Here is a 20,135-nt window from a genome sequence, read left to right on the forward strand (position 1 = left end):
TGATGCTTTTGAACTGTGGTGTTGGAGAAGACTCTTGAGAGTCCCTTGAACTGCAAAGAGATCCAGCCAATCCATCCTAAAGGAGATCAGTCCTGGGTGCTCATTGGAAGGACTGATGCTGAAGCCAAAACTCCAATACTTTGGCCACCTCATGTGAAGAGTTGACTCATTGGAAAAGACCCTGATGCTGGGAGGGATTGGAGGCAGGAGGAGAAGGGGACGACAGAGGATGAGATGGCTGGATGGCATCACCAACTCGATGGACATGTGTTTGAGTAAACTCCGGGAGTTTGTGATGGACAGGGAGGCCTGGCGTGCTGCGATTCATGGGGTCGGAAAGAGTCAGACACGAGTGAGCGACTGAACTGAACTGAGCTGAACTGAAGTTTGGTGCTGGAGCCCACAATTTCAATCACTAAATAAAGTGAAAGCAAAAGTCACTCAGCCGTATCTGACACTTTGTGACCCCATGGACTATTTAGTCCATGGAATTCTCCAGGCCAGAGTACTGCAGTAGGTAGCCATTCACTTCTCCAGGCGATCTTTCCAACCCGGGGATCAAACCCAGGTTTCCTGCATTGCAGGCAGATTCAATGACTAAACTAGACTAATAAATACAGAAGTCTAAATTTGTATTATAAAGATAAGAATAGATTTATTTATTTAACAATCTTCATATAACACTACATGCTAGGTTCTATTTTTAGATCCTTATAATTATTAAATCACTTAGTAGTGTCATATTAATAATGCCTTACTTAATATGGACATTTGGAGAAATATACTATATATAAATATGTTGGAAAATCTTAAATTTCATTCTATTCCTGGGTATAATGCAAGATTGGTACAATTCAAAAAGTGGGTACAAGTGGAAAGAAGTACTTGTCAAAAATGGGGTATTTGTATGTGTGAAAAATCAGCTAGAGGGTATAGAGTTAGATTCAGTTCAGTCGCTCAGTCATCTCCAATGATGAATCGCAGCACACTAGGCCTCCCTGTCCATCACCAACTCCTGGAGTTTACTCAAACTCATGTCCATCGAGTCGGTGATTAGATTATACCTATTGCCACTTTGAAGCTGAGTATATTAACATCCAGCATTATATGAAAAGCCTTGATCTTAACACAATCTGAACACATCAGTTCATATCAGAACTAACAGCACTAAAAATGGTCAATGATAATATTATGAAGCAGATAATATTTGTCTCAGGTAATTTCCAATTACCTTTTCTTTTCACTTTTTCCAGTATTAATTTCCTATGTCTTTTAGCGTTCTATGATGCATGGCATTTGCAGCCAGTGATTTTGAGTCCTGGTTCTGATTTTATAAGCTGTGTACCTTTGGAAAAATTAATCTCTTTAGAAATTAAACTCTTTAAAAATTAAACTAAATACCCTTTCTTTATTTGTAAAATAATAGTGATAGCCACTCAGTTGGATCCGACTCTTTGTGACCCCATAGACCGTAGCCCGCTAGGCTCCTCTGTCCATGGGATTTCCTAGGCAAGAAAACTGGACTGAGTAGCCATTCCCTTCTCCAGGGGAATCTTCCTCACCCAGGGATCAAACCAAAGTCTACATTACAGGCAGATTCTTTACCATCTGAGCCACCAAGGATGCCCCTATTTGTAAAATATGGATACTATTAATATCTTCCTCACATGGCTGTTGTGGAGATTGAATGAGATAATGCAAATAAAGTGTTTTGTATGCGGGCTTCACAAACTCTAACACTTATCAGTATTTGTCTTCAGAATATGGAAAATATCACCAAATATTGTGTGCCAAGTAATAAAAAATGTTGTTGGGGTCCTTGCTATAAAAATTGGGGAGTAGGTTTGTGGATTTATCTCTGGGCTTTCTATTCTGTTCCATTGGTCTATATTTCTGTCTTTGTGCCAGTACCATGCTGTCTTGATGACTGTGGCTTTGTAGTAGAGTCTGAAGTCAGGCAGGTTGATTCCTCCAGTTCCATTCTTCTTTCTCAAGATTACTTTGGCTATTCGAGGTTTTTTGTATTTCCATACAAATTGTGAAATTATTTGTTCTAGTTCTGTGAAAAATACCGTTGGTAGCTTGATAGGGATTGCATTGAATCTATAGATTGCTTTGGGTAGAATAGCCATTTTGACAATATTGATTCTTCCAATCCATGAACACGGTATGTTTCTCCATCTGTTTGTGTCCTCTTTGATTCTTTCATCAGTGTTTTATAGTTTTCTAATGTATAGGTCTTTTGTTTTCTTAGGTAGATATACTCCTAAGTATTTTATTCTTTTGTTGCAATGGTGAATGGTATTGTTTCCTTAATTTCTCTTTCTGTTTTTTTCATTGTTAGTATATGGATTAAAGATCTAAATGTAAGACCAGAAACTATAAAACTCCTAGAGGAGAACATAGGCAAAACACTCTCCAACATAAATCACAGCAAGATCCTCTATGAACCCTCCCCAGAATATTGAAAGAAAAGCAAAAATAAAGAACAGGAACACTAATGAAACTTAAAAAGCTTTTGCACAACAAAGGAAACTATAAGTAAGGTGAAAAGACAGCCCTCAGATTGGGAGAAAATAATAGCAAATGAAGAAACAGACAAAGGATTAATCTCAAAAATATACAAGCAACTCCTGCAGCTCAATTCCAGAAAAATAAATGACCCAATCAAAAAATGGGCCAAAGAACTAAACAGACATTTCTCCAAAGAAGACATACAGATGGCTAACAAACACATGAAAAGATGCTCAACATCACTCATTATCAGAGAAATGCAAATCAAAACCACAATGAGGTACCATTACACGCCAGTCAGGATGGCTGCTATCCAAAGTCTACAAGCAATAAATGCTGGAGAGGGTGTGGAGAAAAGGGAACCCTCTTACACTGTTGGTGGGAATGCAAACTAGTACAGCCACTATGGAGAACAGTGTGGAGATTTCTTAAAAAACTGGAAATAGAACTGCCATATGACCCAGCAATCCCACTTCTGGGCATACACACTGAGGAAACCAGATCTGAAAGAGACACGTGCACCCCAATGTTCATCGCAGCACTGTTTATAATAGCCAGGACATGGAAGCAACCTAGATGCCCATCAGCAGACGAATGGATAAGGAAGCTGTGGTACATATACACCATGGAATATTACTCAGCCGTTAAAAAGAATTCATTTGAATCAGTTCTAATGAGATGGATGAAACTGGAGCCCATTATACAGAGTGAAGTAAGCCAGAAAGATAAAGATCATTACAGCATACTAACACATATATATGGAATTTAGAAAGATGGTAATGATAACCCTATATGCAAAACAGAAAAAGAGACACAGATGTACAGAACAGACTTTTGGACTCTGTGGGAGAAGGCGAGGGTGGGATGTTTCGAGAAAACAGCATGTATATTATCTATAGTGAAACAGATCACCAGCCCAGGTGGGATGCATGAGACAAGTGCTCGGGCCTGGTGCACCGGGAAGACCCAGAGTAATCGGGTGGAGAGGGAGGTGGGAGGGGGGATCAGGATGGGGAATACATGTAACTCCATGTCTGATTCATGTCAATGTATGACAAAACCCACTGCAGTGTTGTGGAGTAATTGGCCTCCAACTAATAAAACTCATTGAAAAAAAAAAAATTGGGGAGTAAAATTTAAACATGCTTTTGTGAATTCAAGTCCATTTTCCTTGCTGAGTGAGAACCCATGACTTTAATTAGAGTATTTCACTGAAGACTAACACAACCATAATGCATGTATAAAAGATAATTTTAAACTTTGTTGATTCTTTCCTACTTTGAACATTAGCTAGTATTGTGCTTTTAGCTTAGTTGTTAAAACTATCTTCAGTCATTTCACATAATGTCAGTTAAATTCTATCATACTTGTTGAATTTAATAGTTATAGTGACAATATCAACTTTTAATTCTTAGCAGGGTTTCTCAAGAGAAAGTCCAAATGTGGATTGATTAGAGATAATTTGATAGGTTGAATACCCTTTAAACAGCTGAAATTAAAATTCATGGGTTATTGTTTTGACAAAGAAATCTCAGAAAGAAAAAGTAGCATTTCAACCATAATTTTATCATTTGATAAATTGAAGCCATGAACTAAAAATTGACTAAAATATAGTGAGAGAGTTGAAGACAGAAATTCACAGTTTTTACTACTCTGAGGTTGAATACTAACAACAACACAGGTGATACTGGCCCTCAAGATGCAAGTGGATGCAAGAAAGGGACATTACCTTTAAATAGTGGAGTGGGCTATATTGTACCTTATTTCAGAACAGTACAAAAGGGTCTTTCTGCACTTCAGTTTTCTTCTGACTTATGTTGAAATAAATAGTATGGTTTTAAAATCAAATTTCAGGTCTGTGCATGAATTGGAAAAAGTCAGAAAGGATATGCAATATATGGTTAACAGTGACTACCTCTTGGGAAAGGACTTTCATTTTTTACCTCATATAACTTAAAAAATAATGTTGTGGTAAATCAAATCATTTGAATGTAAACTCCAGAGTCTAATTTTATTTTATAAGGTATAAAATAATTCATATCCAGGCTAGAAACAAAGCACTTTAAATCTTAGTGTGCCATATGCAACTGTATACTATTATATATTATATGATATATAATATACATTATACGTGAAACATTTTATAAGTTTCATATTATAGCATATTACCTAATATTTTATTCCACATACTATATCATGAAATACAATAGTATATACCATATAATAATATATAATTGGTTTATAACAACAAAAATAAGCAGATATGTTTTTTCCCTTATAGTAGCAGCACAATTTCAAGACTATAGATTAGTGCTTAAACATTTGTGGTTTTCATCTGGTTGGCTGACAAATATTTTTTCTTAAAAAAAAAAGCTGTTTTTTCCCCTTTGCTTTATATCTATTATGTTAACTAATAGCATAGTATAGTAACACTATAGTACTAACAAAGTCAACAAAATTTAGCATTTTTTCATAATAGCTTGTTCCAAGGTTAGTTTCTAAATCTTAACAGACATGTAATATAATCAGTTACCAAAAATGTGCTTAAAGAGACAATTTTGAAATCAGTATTGATGATATTTTAGTAAAAAGACATAGAACATTTTGAAAAGAACAAGCCATTTCTTGAGACTAGGAACTACAGAGTTTTCACAAATCAACCACTAATATTTCAAGGACAGAAACCATATGGTATTTATTTTTGCTCCTTTTCCTAGCCCATAGTTCAGTTCAGTTGCTCAGTCATGTCCAACTCTGCGAACCCATGGACTGCAGCATTCCATACTTCCTTGTCCATCACCACCTCCCAGAACTTGCTCAAAGTAGGGGCTTCATAAATGTTTGTTGAACTAAACTGAATAATAAAGTCAAGAACTGTAGATACACTGGTATAAAAGTAATTCATCATAAGAGTTAGGAATACTACAAGAAAGGAATGCATCATAAGAGTCAGGAATACCACAAGAACTTCTAATAATGGAAACATAAAAAAAATTGCAGTGAAATCTGAAAGAGAGCACCAATACCATATGGGTACACAGAAAATGCTAAATGTTAATACATGTGAATATGAGAATGATATCCAAACAAAATTTAAGAGCTGACGGGAGATGACAACCTAAATTTATCTCTTTGTAGATAAGAAGACAGAGATGACATGCAAATCACTCAAGGTCATGCAGCAAAAGATATTATAAAGATAAACATTCTAGTTACTACATATTCTGAACCAAATATGACACATGGTTTCACAAAGAGTAAATGAATACTACACAACAGATAGTATTTGTTAAGTACCAAAAAAGTAGCAAAACGACGTTACAGGAATCAAACTAAAGCAAATTTTTTTTTTCAGAGAAGTGATATTTTGTAGTTAAGAATTGCTATCCAGAAATTCAATCCTATTCAGATACTTTTGGCTGTGTAAATTTGAGTAAGCTATTCAATGACTGTATATCATGTGTTTTTGTCTATAAAATAGGGATAATAATAGCACATTTGATATTAATTAAATTTGTTAATATATGTAAAGAACTTAAATTAGTTCTTGGTCTATGGTAAGTATAGCTTGTTCTGCTACAAGGTATATTTCTTTATTGAAAATTAGTTCATATGCAATTGATAAAAGGGGAATAGTATCAGAATAAATCTGAAACTATATTATATTTTTCTTCAGTATGTTAATTTTTTGAAATTACCAGAAGCAAACTTTATCACAATTAAAGAGCAAGTTTTAACATTATATGAAGACATTGTGAAAGCACTACAAATCCCACAGAAGTATCTTCCTTTATTGCCATAGGGTCTTGCTATAGGGTCTTCAAAAAGCAATAATTTTCCTGTGTTAAGGTACCTAGGAATCTGGAAGTGACACTTTAACTTGCATTAAAGAGAAAGAAACCTGACGTTTTTTGTACCAGGTTCCTCTTGGTTCATAATTTTAATGTAGATAGAACCAGTACTTAAAAGTGAGTTTCTTCAAGTACGAATATCTTGAAAGAGAAACTATGAGACCCAAGGTATAAGACTATTAAAGATGGTGTTAATATTTTATTGGGAATATTATTGTTATTGTTGGGATTATGGTTATAAAGTACATTAACTTTTGGACGGCCTATATACCAGGTAGGAATACTAGAGCCAGTGGCCATTTCCTTCTCCAGGGGATCATCCCAATCCAGGAACTGAACCATGATTTCCTGCATTGCAGGCAGATTCTTTACCAGCTGAGCTACCTGGGAAGCCCAACTTTCCTAAAGTTCTACTAGTTTAATGAAAAATTATGTGGAATATGAGAGTTTTCCTTTAGTTTTTAATAATCATCATATATAAGATATTATACCAAAAATGAAGTTATTCAGTTAATTAGTTCAGTGGCTCAGTTGTGCTGACTTTTTGTGACCCCACGCCAGGTGTGAAGCATACCAGGCTTCTCTGTCCATCACCAACTCCCAGAGCTTGCTCAAACTCATGTCCATTGAGTCGGTGATGCTATGCAAATATCTCCTCCTCTGCTGTCCCCTTCTCCTGCTTTCAATCTTTCCCAATATCAGGGTCTTTTCCAATGAGTCAGTTCTTCACATCAGGTGGCCAAAGTATTGGAGCTTAAGCTTCAGCATCAGTTCTTCCAATGAATATTCAGGACTGATTTCCTTTAGGATGGACTGGTTGGATCTCCGTGCAGTCAAAGGGACTCTGAAATGTCTTCTCCAACACCACAGTCCAAAAGCATCAATTCTTCAGTGCTCAGCTTTCTTTATAGTCCAACTCTTGCATCCATACATGACTACTGGAAAAACCATAGCTTTTACTAGACGGACTTTTGTTGGCAAAGTCATGTCTCTGATTTTAATATGCTGTCTAGGTTGGTCATAGCTTTTCTTCCAAAGAGCAATTTCTTTTAATTTCAAGGCTGAAGCCACCATCTGCAGTGATTTCAGAGCCCACAAATAATGAAGTTTCTTACTGTTTCCATTGTTTCCCCATCTATTTGCCATGAAGTGATGGGACCGGATGCCAAGATCTTAGTTTTCTGAATGTTGAGTTTTAGGGCAGCTTTTTCACACTCATCTTTTACTTTCATCAAGAGGCTCTTTAGTTCTTCATAACTAAAGAAGCAATCTTGATTCCAGCTTGTGCTTCATGCAACCCACCATTTTGCATGATGTACTCTGCATATAAGTTAAATAAGCAGGGTGACAATAAACAGCCTTCTCGTAGCCCTTTCCAAATTTCCAGTCAGTTGTTCCACGTCCAAGTCTAAATGTTGCTTTTGACCTGAATACAGATTTCCTAGGAGGCAGGTAAGGTGGACTGGTATTCCCATTTCTTTCTTTTTTTTTTTTTTTGGTATTCCCATTTCTTGAAGAATTTTCCACAGTTTCTTGTCATCCACACAGTCAAACGCTTTGGCATAATCAAGAAAGCAGAAGTAGATGTGTTTTTTTTTTCTTTTTTTTCTGGAACTCTCTTGGTTTTTCTATGATCCAACAGATGTTGGCAAATTGATTTCTGGTTCCTCTGCCTTTTCTAAATCCAGCTTGAACATCTGGAAGTTCTCTGTTCACATACTGTTGAACCCTGACTTGGAGAACTTTGAACATAACTTTGCTAGCATGTGAGATGAGGGCAATTGTGTGTTTGTTTGAACATTCTTTAGCATTGCCTTCCTTTGGGATTTGAATGAAAACTGACCTTTTCCAGTCCTGTGGCCACTGCTGAGTTTTCCAAACTTTCTGGCATATTGAGTGCAGCACTTTCACAGCATCATCTTTTCAGATTTGAAATAGCTCAACAGGAATTCCGTCACCTCCACTAGCTTTGTTCGTAGTGATGCTTCCTAAGGCTCCCACTTGACTTTGCATTCCAAGATGTCTGACTCTAGGTGAGTAATCACACCATCATGGTTATCTGGGTCATGAAGGTCTTTTTTTTTTTTTTTAAATTTCATTTCATTTATTTATTTTTATTGTAGTGGTTTTTGCCATGAAGATTTTTTTTTTTGCATGGTTCTTCTGTGTATTTTTGTACCTCTTCTTAATATCTTCTGCTTCTACTAGGTCCATACCATTTCTGTCATTTACTGTGCCAATCCTTGCTTGAAATGTCCCCTTGGTATCTCTAATTTTCTTGAAAAGATCTCTAGTCTATCCCATTCTACTGTTTTCCTCTATTTCTTTGCACTGATCACTGAGGAAGGCTTTCTCATCTCTCCTTGCTATTCTTTGGAACTCTGCTTTCAAATGGTTATACATTTCCTTTTTTCCTTTGCCTTTAGCTTCTTTTCTCAGCTATTCGTTAGGCCTCCTCATACAACTATTTTGCTTTCTGCATTTTTTTTTTCCTAGGGGATGATCTTGAACACTGCCTCCTGTACAATGTCACAAACATCCATTCATAGTCCTTCAGGCACTCTGTCTATCAGATCTAATTCCTTAAATCTATTTGTCACTTCCACTGTATAAGGGATTTGATTTAGGTCACACCTGAATGGCCTAGTGGTTTTCCCTACGTTCTTCAATTTCAGTCTGAAGTTTGCAATATGGAGTTCATGATTTGAGCCACAGTCAGCTCCCGGTCTTGTTTTTGCGGACTGTATAAAGCTTCTCCATCATTGGTTGCAAAGAGCATTATCAATCTGATTTCGGTATTGACCATCTGGTGATGTCCATGTGTAGAGTCATCTCTTGTGTTGTTGGAAGAGGGTGTTTGTTACGACCAATGCCTTCTCCTGGCAAAACTCTGTTAGCCTTTTCCCTGCTTTATTTTGAACTCCAAGGCCAAATTTTCTTGCGACTCCAGGTATCTCTTGACTTCATACTTTTGCATTCCAGTCCCCTATGATGAAAAGGACATCTTTTTTGGGTGTTAGTTCTAGAAGATCTTGTAGGTCTGCATAGAACTGTTCAACTTCAATTTCTTCAGCATTACTGCTTGGGGGCAGAAACTTGGATTACTGGGATATTGCATCATTTGCCCTGGAATTGAACAGAGATCATTCTATCGTTTTTGAGATTGAACCCAAGTACCACATTTCAGACTCTTTTGTCGGCTATGAGGCCTACTGCCATTTCTTCTAAGGGATTTTTGCCCACTGTAGTACATATAATGGTCATCTGAATTAAATTTGCCCGTTCCAGTCCATTTTACTTCACTGCTTCCTAAAATATCATTCACTCTTGCCACCTCCTGTTTGATCACTTCCAATTTACCTTGATTCATGGACTTAAAATTCCAGGTTCCTATGCAATATTTTCTTTATAGCATGATACTTTACTTCCATCACCAGGGACATCAACAACTAGGCATTGTTTTCACTTTGGCTCTGTCTCTTCATTCTTCCTGGAGTTATTTCTCCACCCTTATCCAGTAGTATATTGGGCACCTATCAACCTGGGGAGTTCATCTTTCAGTGTCCTATCTTTTTGCATTTTCATATTGTTCATGGGGTTCTCAAGGCAGGAATACTGAAATGGCTTGCCATTTCCTTCTCCAGTGGACCACGTTTTGTCAGAACTCTCCACCATAACCCGTCTGTCTTGGGTTGCCCTTCATGGCATGGCTCAAAGTTTCATTGAGTTAGATAAGGCTGTGGTCCATGTGATCAGTTTGATTCATTTTCAGTGATTGTGGTTTTCATTCTGTCTGCCCTCTGATGGATAATGATAAGAGGATTATGGAAGCTTCCTGATGGGAAAGACTGACTGGGGGAAACTGGTTCTTGTTCTAATGGGCAGGACCATGATCAGTAAATCTTCAGCTCAATTTTCTCTTGATGGGTGGGGCTGTGCTCCCTCCCTGTTGTCTGACCTGAAACCAAACTATGGTGGAGGTAATAAAGGTAATGGTGACCTCCTTCAAAAGGTTCTGTTCATGCACTGCTGCGCTCAGTGCCCCCAACCCTGCAGCAGGCCACTGCCAACCCATTCCTCTGCTGGAGACTCCTGGACACTCACAGGCAAGTGTGAGTCAGTCTCTTGTGGGGTCACTACTCCTTTCTCCTTGGTCTTGGTGTGCACAAGGTTTTGTTTGTGCCTCCAAGAGTCTGTTTCCTGTGTAAGTTCTATAATCAAATCCCACTGGCCCCCAAAGTCAAATTCCCTGGGGGTTCTCTATCCCTTTGCCATATCCCCAGGTTGGGAAATTTATTGTGGGTCTTATAACTTTCTTAACAGTGGGAGAATTTATTTGGTGTAACTGTTCTACAGTTTGTGGGTTGTCTGCTCTTCAGCTCTATGGTGGGGTTAATGGCGACCTCCTCCAAGAGGGCTTATGCCACAAGCTGTGTGACCCAGGTCTGCTGCACCCAGAGCCCCTGCGGCTTCAGCAGGCCACTGCTGACTCACAGCTCCACAGGAGACAAGCAAACACTCAAAGACAAGTCTGGCTCAGTCTCAGTAAATGTTAGTAATTATTATTCTTGACAAAGGATAATTATGAAAAGTTTCATGGAAGATATTATTAAATGGGCTTAAAACGATGACAAGAAATTTAAAAAAAGTATAAATTACTGAGAGTAGTTTCAGCAGGAGGCAGCATAAATGGAAAGGCAGTAGTATACTTATGATGTTGAATTTATTTTATTATCCAGCTGGGAAAAAGCAAAACAAAACAAAACTATGGTGTATGACATTAGGAATGTTAGGTCAGTCCTGAACTGTATGACAGAAATAAACAAGCTTCTTTTAGTATCTTAAAAAAGATAAAATATTTTATTTTTTTCACTTTTCAAGGTATTTTATTGGCTTACTGTAGACTCAGGTAAAATTACTTTTCTGTTAGTGCATGCATGCTCAGTCACTTCAGTCGTGTCTGACTCTGTGATACCCTACAGATTACTGCCTGAGAGACTGATACTATTTTATTTGCCACATCAGGACTTTATTTGACTTTAAGATTGTCAAAATGAAAATCAGCTGTTTACTTTAAATCTTTCTGCAGATATGCAAATCATTAAACTTTGCATAATTTAGATAAATTTAAAATACGCAACTTAAGTGGGATCCAGAGACAGAAATATTGAAAATTTAAATACATAAAACAAAGTTGCATAAGGAACATAAAAGACAAATCAACAAATTTCCATTCCTACAATTCTAATCAAAGAATTAAAGTACCAATATTTGCCTGTTCCACAACATATCTTTCCTCTTTCTAGCTTCTTAACCAGCTTTTAATTCTTGATTTTTCCTCTTGCAATTTCAGTTGGACTTTCAGTGCTGCCAATATTTTTTATGCCTGATTCCCGTTCCCTCAAAAGCAATTCCAAACCTTTACTCTTCTTTTAAAGCCATTTAAACAACTCCTATCACTCTCAACTGTAGAACATGGCCATGCTTTGTGAAGCTATACCAACATAATCTTTGCTGATTCAACAGTATGTTCTACTTTGTGAAAAATATGAATAAACATCCATATTTTCTTAAAGATCCACACTGTGTAAGTATACAAATGGGGAAGTCTATTTTGGTTGCTATTATATTATGTAAAGATTAAGTCAAAAGCTAATAGACCTGCCTTGTAAACAAACATGAAAATTCTTGAGCCATATGTGACTATTTTCTTTCTTTCTTAATGCTTTAAATATCCTACACACTCTGTTAATCAGACTGCATGATTCCTGTAGTACTGAAAAAAGAGACGTCTCTAATTTTCTTCCTATTTTATATCATTTTAAAATTTAACATTTCTAACAGCTTTATAACTTCAACTAAAAGCATTCATATTTAATGAAAGAAAGCAGATGGTTGACACAATTTCTGCTAATGAATCTGATATAAATATTTTTTAACTCCTCAAATATCAGCCCCTTACTGTGTCCAAAAAATTATACTTACAATAAAGATAGCTTTCACTTAAAATAAGCAGAATATTAGATACCATGGTTTCTAATGGTATCTAGTACCATTAGATACCAATATTTTAGTTTTCAAAATCTCAAAATAGGCATGAGCTTATTAAAAATATTTCAAATTTGGCTTTGCACATTACCTTGGGTCTGAAATTCTCTTGTAACTTAGTTAATAACTTTGTTTTGGCATGCTACTCTTCTTCAGTTGAAGAAGAATGGGGCTTCCCTGATAGCTCAGTTGGTAAAGAATCTGCCTGCAGTGCAGGAGACTCCAGCTTGATTCCTGGGTCAGAAAGATCCACTGGTGAAGGGATAGGCTACTCACTCCAGTATTCTTGGACTTCACTTGTTACAGCTGGTAAATAAGCCAACTGCAATGTGGGAGACCTGAGCTCGATCTCTGGGTTGGGAAGATTGCCTGGAGAAGGGAAAGGCTGCCCACTACAGTATTCTTGCCTGGAGAATTCTATGGACTGTATAGACCATAGACTGAACGACTTTCACTTTCATTTCTTCAGTTAATATAGTTGGGGCTGATATCAAGCACAGAGACCTAGAAAATGTCCTGCTTCCAGTAAAGCAATGAGGAAATTAGAAAAATGATCAGAATAATTTTTCAGAACTCTGGAAAGTAACAAAAGGTTTGCAGCAATGCTGAAGAATTTATTCAAGAAAACCAGTGGAATCTCACTGAGAATACCAAGTTTTGTGACATTTTCACTTGTCCTAGTCTCATTTCACTTGTCAATGGTAAACTAACAGTCTGAAATTATGATGAAACCCATATCCTAGTACCCTCTAGAGGAGGTAAAACAAAGATGGGACTCCTTGAAAGTCCAAGTCCCAAAGAAGTGTCACTAATTAACTTGTCTGATCGTTTCATGAAAGATTACACTCACAAGACTATCTTTATTTGACTTGACTAAGAGTTCGCTCAGGGTGAAACTGTTTCTGTGAGGTATTTGTAGAAAATAATTAGAGGCAATATTTAAAATTTTGACTGTTGAAGGTGGTAGATAAGAGTTATGGCAGATGATAAACTAACCAAAGAGTTTTAAAGGAAAAACAGAGGAGTGAGATATTCACAGTGGCTTTGATAAATCCAAACAGGTATGCAGGTCAAGAAGCAACAGTGAGAAGCAGACATGGAACAACGGACTGGCTCAAAATTGGGAAAGGAGTACGTCAAGGCTGTATATTGTCACCCTGTTTATTTAACTTGTAATGCAGAGTACCTCATGTGAAATGCCAAACTGGATGAATCACAAGCTGGAATCAAAATTGCCGGGCGAAATATAGATAACCTCATATATGCAGTGGAGAAGGCAATGGCAACCCACTCCAGTACTCTTGTCTGGAAAATCCCATGGACGGAGGAGCCTGGTAGGCTGCAGTCCATGGGGTCGCTAAGAGTCGAACAAGACTGAGCGACTTCACTTTCACTTTTCACTTTCATGCATTGGAGAAGGAACTGGCAACCCACTCCAGTATTCTTGCCTGGAGAATCCCAGGGATGGGGGAGCCTGGTGGGCCGCCGACTATGGGGTCGCACAGAGTCTGAGACGACTGAAGCGACTTAGCAGCAGCAGCAGCAGCATATATGCAGATGACCCTGATTCTGAAAAAGACTGAAGGCAGTAGGAGAGGGGGACGACAGAGAATGAGATGGTTGGATGGCATCATTGACTCAGTGGACATGAGTTTGAGCAAACTCAGGGAGAGAGTGAAGGACAGGAAGCCTGGAGTGTTGCAGTCCATGGGGTCACAAAGAGTCAGACATGACTGAGCAGCTGAATAATAGCAACAAAACTCTAATATAATTAAGCAAATCATTTTACTTCTCTGAGCCTCATCCTTTTCTATATAAAATGAGACAGTTGGAACAGATGGTCCCTTTCCCCTATCACTGATAGTATTTTATAATTTGTATAGGATGTACTTCATAAATAGATCATAGGCTTTCTTCAGAGTTTCCATTCTATCTTTTGTAAACTTTACAAAGTACTACTTCGATATTAGGATCTCTTATAATTTCCTGAAAATGCACTATTAAGTTCAGTATTATATAACAGGAAATACAGATGTGGAAGGCTGAATGCCTTTCAGTCTGTCATATAATTTTATTTTTTTTCTGTCCTAGGGTACAGGCTGCATTGGCTGGAATCTGATGAGGTGGGTCACAGGCATAGACAATGTCTATAAAGTCCATCCTGGTGCCAATAAAAGGAGAACCGTTTTCTTTTGTGTCCTGGAGGACATTAGGGAAATTTTTTATTCTTTATTAATTATAACATGAATACATAAATTTGAATAATGAAATTAGAAATGATCTTATTTCAACAACCTAAAGTTATATGGGAACTAAATACTAACAATAATTACTGTATTTTAAAGTATCTACTATCTGTCAGACACTGTATTTGGAAGTATTCCTCAGAATATGGCAAAGTTGCAGATAATTTCACAGAAGTAAGGGATTTATCCTTGGCCACAAAGATAGTAATTAAAAGGACAAGATTGCAATCCAAGTTTGAGTAGTTCTAAAGACTATGTTATTACTATAGACTATATCAGGAGTTCTAAAATGTATGGACCCTAGATTGTAATCATCAGCATCAGGTAAGGAACTGTTAAAAATGCAAATTTTTGGACCACACTCCATACTCACTGAATGAGAAACTATGGGGTTGGGTCCGGCATGTAAGCCCATTAAGAATTGTTCTCAACCAAAATGACACATCTCAGCCAAAAGGAAGGGATTAGGGGAAAAAAAAAAAAGCTGTCTCACAGAATGCAATTCACACTAAGCATGCAGGAAATACAGGAAAATTCTAAAAATCAGTAAATAAATAAAGGGAGAGATTATTGACACAGCTGAGTCATGAGTAAACTCTTCATAAACAGAGTAAATTTAGGCCAGTTTTTGAATTACCCAAGATAACCTTCAGTATCTTCATTCTGCCTTTGATGTGTACACTATCTCTATTTTAATATTTTATATTGCTTTTCAGCAGTTTGATATTTAATTGTATATAATAGGCTTATGAAAGAGATTCTTTGTTATATTTACATTGCTAAACATATGTACAATATTAAATTAGAGCTATTTCATTAATCCCTATGATATTAATGTATAGTCTCCTATTCACCAAACTAAAAGAGAGTTAAACAAAGCAATTCCTTTTATAATATATTATAAGGGATCATCAACTTGTTCACATTTTATAGCAGAACTAATTTTTAACATGTCTTAGTTATTTTTAAATGGAAACCATGAATATTATATTCCAGGTAGATTTTTATAAATTGTGTAGAATTTGTAAGTCATCAAACTTTTCTGATGGAAGTTGATGCTGGGATGACACCCATTAAAGTAGAATTCAAAATAGGCTTCAATAGCAGGAAAATACTAAAGGACCATGCAGAATATTAAGCTGACACTGCATTCATCAGGTGATACCATGTTATCTATTCTAAAAGCCTGGTTCAAACACATGAAAATTCAAACCAGGCCTTTCATCTGGGAGCATAAGTTCTCACAGTATCAGAATAACTGAAAGGCCCAAAAAAAGTAGTTTTGTTTTTGGCAGTGTCATCGAGTTCTGTGGTTAGCTTTCTCCCTATTTTGCCTTAAATAGAGGAAAGACTTATCAAAAATAGAGGAAAATATTGGATGTACTCAAAGAACTTTACATATTTGGGGTTATCTCTGGGTCTAGAATTTAAATACTATCAACCACTTTGAATTTTTTTAAGCTAGAGAACTCCAAGACTCTTTAGTGATACCTGTTGTACCTGGTGTACCTGGGGGTACTTGAAGATACAGGGAAAATTTTTCCTTCTTCTTGGAGAGTCATTTTTATGCCATTTAAGTCATTATGTTATTTTTCTATGACATATATGATTTGTACATATAATTGGCACTAATTAATAATAACATGATAGTAAATAAAATTTTATATGATACCTGGAAACTTTTCATGATACCCCAAGACTTGGGGTGGAGGACATATATTTACTTCCATCTACCTAAGGGCATTCTGGGCGGGAAAGGTGAGACGCACTGAGTCATGGGAAGTTGCCTCAGTCTTTGCAAATAAGCAAAAATACTGTACTAAGTTCACTCTCTGATTTTCCAATGTGAAAATAAATGTATTGAAAAAATCATAATAAAACTTTACCTAAGAGGGTTTTCAAGAATTTTTCAAGGCACTATCACGCAATGGAAAGGACACTACACATGGAACCTAATAATCTGGGTTAGAAGTAGGGAAACTAACTTTACTTTCAGCCATGTCATGCAATTTGCTGTAGAACACAGCACAAGGCTTTTAATCAGTTTGATGTTTAGAGACATTGGGGTATAGTATTCAGGAACATGAGCTCTGTGGTCAGATTAAGTTAAATTCTTTTTTATATTAATTTATTTATTTTAATTGGAGGCTAATTACTTTACAATATTGTAGTGGTTTTTGCCATACATTGACATGAATCAGCCATGGATGTACATGTGTTCCTCATCCTGAACCCCCCTTCCACCTCCCTCCCCATGCCATCCCTCAGGGTCATCCCAGTGCACCACTTAGCAATGTAATAGCTCTGTGACTTTGGGCAGGTTAATTAGCATCTGTCATTGGTTGAATTGTTTCCCTCCAAAAGGCATGTTAAGGTCCTCACCCCTCATACCTGTAAATGTGACTTTATTTAGAAAGAGGGTCTTTGCAATGTAATCCAATTAAGATGAGGTCATACTAGATTAATGTGGGTCTTAAATTTTCAATGACTGGTAGCTTCATAAAAAGAAACATTTGGAGACAGACAGATATACAGGGGGAAGGTCATGTGATGATAGAGGCAGAGATTGGAGTGATGCCACTAGGAAAGATTCTTCCCTAGAGCCTTCAGATGGAGCATAGCCTTGTCAGCACTTTGATTTTGAACTACTAGCCCCTTGAAGGGCTTCCCTTGTGGCTCAGCTGGTAAAGAATCTGCCTGCAATGCGGGACACCTGGGTTTGATCCCTGTGTTAGTAAGATCCTCTGGAGAAGGGAAAAGGTTAACTACTCCAGTACTCTGGCCTGGAGAATTCCATGGACTGTATAGTCCATGGGGTCGCAAAGAGTTAGACACGACTGAATGACTTTCACTTCACTTCTTAATCTTCCCTGGTGGCTCAGAGGGTAAAGCATCTGCCTGCAAGGCAGGAGACCTGGGTTCAATCCCTGGGTCGGGAAGATCCCCTGGAGAAGGAAATGGCAACCCACTCCAGTACTCTTGCCTGGAGAATTCAATGGACAGAGGAGCCTGATAGGCTGGAGTCCATGGGGTTGCAAAGAGTCCCTTGAACTGTGAGAGAATGCATTTCTATTGTTTTAAATGTTTCAATGTGTGGCAGTTTTTTTATGGTAGCCCTAGGAAAGAAAAAAGGACAGCCTTTGTGGCTTAGATGGTAAAGAATCTGCCCACAATGAGTGAGACCCAGGTCCGATCCCCGGGTTGGGAAGAACCCCTGGAGAAGGGCATGGCTACCCACTCCAGTATTGTTGCCTGGAGAATTACATGGACAAAGGAGCCTGGCAGGTTACAGTCTGTGGGGTTGCAAAGAGTTGGACAAAACTCAGTGACTAACACACTAGGAAACAAATACAATATTTTATAAATTGAGTTCCCTTATCTGCAATGATATTTATGTTTCACTTAGTTATTGTGAGGATTAAATGGCATAATACATATGAAGTATGTATAATTTTTTTATCAAATATTACCTCCAATTATTGCTGATTGGTATATTTGTGAATGAAATAATACTTCTGACTCAGATTATTACATCCTGTTGTGGTTATGATCAAATGAGAGACTAGATGAGAAAATACTGAAGTGGTAATATACTCTGAAAGATTTCTAATTTTATTTAATTCTCTATATTTACCTTGGAGATGTAATTAGATTTCAATCCTAGAAAAAAAAAAATTGAAATCAATTCCACCAAAGCCAAAAAGGACGATCACTTTTGCTTTGTTATAAAATACCTGGAAAATATTTTCTCAGTATTTATGAAAGAGAATGGAGATATCAAATATCTTTATTCACCTCTTATTCCAGTTTCAGGAAAGGAAAATAACTCAAGCAAACTAGTTTTAAACACCAACAAAATAGATTAGCTTTCACCCCAAAACAATCAATTTTACCTTTTTCTCAAGTGCACATGGAACCTTCTCCAGAATAGATCACATCTTAGGCCATAAATCTAGCCTTGGTAAATTCAAAAAAATTGAAACCATTCCAGTCATCTTTTCTGACCACAATGCAGTAAGATTAGATCTCAATTACAGGAAAAAAAAAACTATTAAAAATTCCAACATATGGAGGCTAAATAACACGCTTCTGAATAACCAACAAATCATAGAAGAAATCAAAAAAGAAATCAAAATATGCATAGAAATGAATGAAAATCAAAACACAACAACCCAAAACCTATGGGACACTGTAAAAGCAGTGCTAAGAGGAAGTTTCATAGCAATACAGACTTACTTCAAGAAATAAGAAAAAAGTCAAATAAATAACCTAACTCTACACCTAAAGCAACTAGAGAAGGAAGAAATGAAGAACCCCAGGGTTAGTAGAAGGAAAGAAATCTTAAAAATTAGGGCATAAATAAATGCAAAAGAAACAAAAGAGACCATAGCAAAAATCAATAAAGCTAAAAGCTGGTTCTTTGAAAAGGTAAATAAAATTGACAAACCATTAGCCAGGCTCATCAAGAAACAAAGGGAGAAGAACCAAATCAACAAAATTAGAAATGAAAATGGAGAGATCACAACAGACAGCACTGAAATACAAAGGATCATAAGAGACTACTATCAGAAACTATAGGGCAATAAAATGGACAATGTGGAAGACATGGATGAATTCTTAGAAAAGTATAACTTTTCAAAACTGAACCAGGAAGAAATAGATGATCTTAACAGACCCATCACAAGCAGAGAAATTGAATTGTAATTAGAAATCTTCCAGCAAACAACAGCCCAGGACCAGATGGCTTCACAGCTGAATTCTACCAAAATTTAGAGAAGAGCTAACACCTATCTTACTCAAAGTCTTCCAGAAAATTGCAGAAGAAGGCAAACTTCCTAACTCATTCTATGAGGCCACCATCACCCTAATACCAAAACCGGACGAAGATGCCACAAAAAAAGAAAACTACAGGCCAATATCACTGATGAATGTAGATGCAAAAATCCTTAACAGAATTCTAGCAAACAGAATCCAACAACATATTAAAAAGATCATACATCATGACCAAGTGGGCTTTATCCCAGGAATGCAAGGATTATTTAATATCCGCAAATCAATCAATTAATACACCACATGAACAAACTGAAAGATAAAAACCATATGATATATCTCAATAGATGCAGAAAAAGCCTTTGACAAAATTCAACATCCATTTATGATAAAAACTCTCCAGAAAGCAGGCATAGAAGGAACATAAATCAACATAATAAAAGCTATATATGACAAACTCACAGCAAACATTATCCTCAATGGTGAAAAATTGAAAGCATTTCCCTTAAAGTCAGGAACAAGACAAGGGTGCCCACTCTCACCACTACTCTTCAACATAGTTTTGGAAGTGTTGGCCACAGCAATCAAAGAAGAAAAAGAAATAAAAGGAATCCAGATAAGAAAAGAAGTGAAACTCTCACTGTTTGCAGACGACATGATCCTTTACATAGAAAACCCTAAAGACTCTACCAGAAACTTACTAGAG

At 36.9% G+C, this 20,135-nt stretch overlaps 1 protein-coding gene across 4 annotated transcripts in view; it reads right to left on the reverse strand.

Moving 5' to 3' along the window:
- The window catches only part of LOC122435691, a 412,519-nt gene that overhangs the window by 123,379 nt on the left and 269,005 nt on the right, over window positions 1–20,135 (reverse strand). The window lies entirely within an intron of this gene.

The sequence above is a fragment of the Cervus canadensis genome, chromosome X (genome assembly GCF_019320065.1).
Source record: "Cervus canadensis isolate Bull #8, Minnesota chromosome X, ASM1932006v1, whole genome shotgun sequence".
Lineage (NCBI taxonomy): Eukaryota > Metazoa > Chordata > Mammalia > Artiodactyla > Cervidae > Cervus > Cervus canadensis.